This window comes from Pristiophorus japonicus, unplaced genomic scaffold (assembly GCF_044704955.1).
Source record: "Pristiophorus japonicus isolate sPriJap1 unplaced genomic scaffold, sPriJap1.hap1 HAP1_SCAFFOLD_42, whole genome shotgun sequence".
Lineage (NCBI taxonomy): Eukaryota > Metazoa > Chordata > Chondrichthyes > Pristiophoridae > Pristiophorus > Pristiophorus japonicus.
The window spans coordinates 6057820-6060212 of NW_027254090.1; the positions used below are offsets into that span (position 1 = coordinate 6057820).

The following is a 2393-nucleotide window of genomic DNA, read 5'->3' on the forward strand; positions in this document are numbered from 1 at the left end:
TATCTGGCTTCTCCTGCCCTTTGCCGGGCACGTGTTCCGGGTTTAATTTTACAAACTGGGTGAGTTCACTGATCGCGGGGAGACGGTAGGAGCCTCTGTGGCCCCACTGTGAGGATGTGGAAGTGAACACGGTGGCTGGGTGATCCGTGACATTTCTGTAAAGGGCAGTGGAGGAGAAGGATTGAGAACTTTCAGTATGGGACAGAAGTTGTTTCAGGTGAGCCTCCTCATTCCCGATCAGCAAGAGGGAGCTCATTGGTCAGCTCCCCTCTGTTGGGGTTGTTGTACCAGTGGTTTCTGTAGTGTAGTGGTTATCATGTTTGCTTTACACGCAAAAGGTCCCTGGTTCGATCCCAGGCAGAAACATTTTGTTTAAACTTGCCAAATGGGAACAATCGGAGGCGAGTTTCGTCTCCTGGCAAATGCTGCCTGATTTGCTGAGATTTGCAGAATTTGCTGTTTTTATTTGCTATTTATTCTCCTGGCAAAAGGGCTCCCTTATTCCTGAATTGCTCTTTATTTAACCAAAAAATAGATAACTTTCAGTGAGAGAAAACGGATCCACCGGGGACCTTTCGTGTGTGAGGCCAACGTGATATCCGCTACACTGCAGCCCATCAAAGGGCGAGCAACCACTGAATATAAAGGATGAGCTCACAAATATCAGGGGCAGTGCAGTCTGGTCAACGTCAAACCCTCCTTTCTTATTCAGCAATGGCATGAACGGGAATCAGACGCCACAAAGTTTAATTGAAGACACAAATTCAAGTAACACTTCTAAATCTTTTCACTGTAAAATTCTTTTACTTTATTTGAAATCCTGCTGCATTGAATCTGAAAATGAGCACCGTAGAATTTTATCTTCACTACTGATTCTATTTTCTGTGCACGGTCGGAATAACCGGTGCTGTTAAATTTGACAAAAGTTGCCCCAGATTCCTGGTGTCATCAGCAATGAAGATTTTGAACCAGACTCCTAAAATACAGTGAGTAAAATGGGTCAACATGCATAAGAACATAAGAAGATAAGAAATAGGAGCAGTAGTCGACCATACGCCCCTCGAGCCTGCTCCGACATTTAATACGATCATGGCCGATGCAATCATGGACTCAGGTCCACTTCCCTGCCCACTCCCCAAAGCACAGGACAAATGATTGAAGTATCGACTCTCCATCAGTTAGCATTTCTTTCATTGTGCAAAAGAAGGTGAGGGGTTAATTAATGATGCTTTCCCGTGAAAACAATACAAAAGTTTAAGAAAAAAACATACGGTGACTGGCAGGTGAGCGCTGCTTCTGATATCTGGTGGGGATGGGCGGGGATTTTAAAGCCCCTTGTATTGTGAAACCTTCATATCGCCGAACATCTCAGACTTCATGTGTGGACCTTGTCAGGCAATGGTAGCACGCCTGACTCCAAATCGAAAGGTTGTGTGTTCTAATCATGTTGGGGTTGCAATTATTTTCAACATTGTTCTTCCAGAAAATATTTTCTTTGCTGTTTGGCAATAACCAGACCCTTGCTCCAAGATCTGTCTCACTGTTTCCCCGGTGTCAGGCAGAGATACGCCTGCTGCCCTCATTTATTTCATGTGTCAGGACACAAAAGTTCAAAATCAATCTGCAGGTGGCCACATCTAGCATTGAATACTCAGGGTGGCAGTGTGGTTTAAGATGCTGTGTTCAAATCGCAGTTTCCTCTGGAGATGCATGTTCGACTTTGACATTTCTTATTTTTAATCATTTAGTGAAACTCTTTGTTTGACACCACGACCAACTCCTTAAAAGTGGGATTCTGCAGTCCACCTGCTCGCTTCACATTTCTGTCTGACCTGGTGCTGAAAGTGGAGATGTTTCCGCTGTGTCGCGCTTAACACGTTCACCTCACAAGCGAAAGCTCCCTGGCCGAGAATATTTTCTGGAGCTTTTTCCTCATACATGCTCAGGGGCGCGTTCTGTCCTGAACACTTTCGCTAAAGTGTTGAGTTCATTGCCCATGTTGTTAGCAGCCTGCCAGTGAATCTGTTTTAGGTGTTCAAACAGATTCCTGACAAAGCTGTCCCGGCTCGCTTCCCGGAGACACCGTGGTCACCAGTGCCCCAGTTTCAGTGGGTCAGCCCCGGGAGGTTGGCCATCCGTTAGAGAATACCCAAGATCAGGGATCAGTCTGCGGACAGGGATCCCCAGCCGGCAGCCTTCGGCGGTGAAGGACTCACAGGAGAGGTCGTGTTGGACCAGCCACTAACTGAGATTCCCCAGCCTACAGCCCCCGGCTGTGCAGAATCCTCAGTTAATGAAATGAACTGAGCAGCCACACCTAAAGGGGAAGTGTGTTGTTGCCCCAGAGGGGCCATTCCCCCGATAATGTGGGACTCAGGCACACCTCCAGTCAG

The 2393-nt window shown here is 46.9% G+C and overlaps 1 non-coding gene across 1 annotated transcript; it reads left to right on the top strand.

Moving 5' to 3' along the window:
• Positions 1–293: 293 nt before the first annotated feature.
• Positions 294–366, top strand: trnav-uac (transfer RNA valine (anticodon UAC)). Its single transcript has one exon. It is a non-coding gene; the product is annotated as a tRNA-Val (tRNA).
• Positions 367–2393: the final 2027 nt, after the last annotated feature.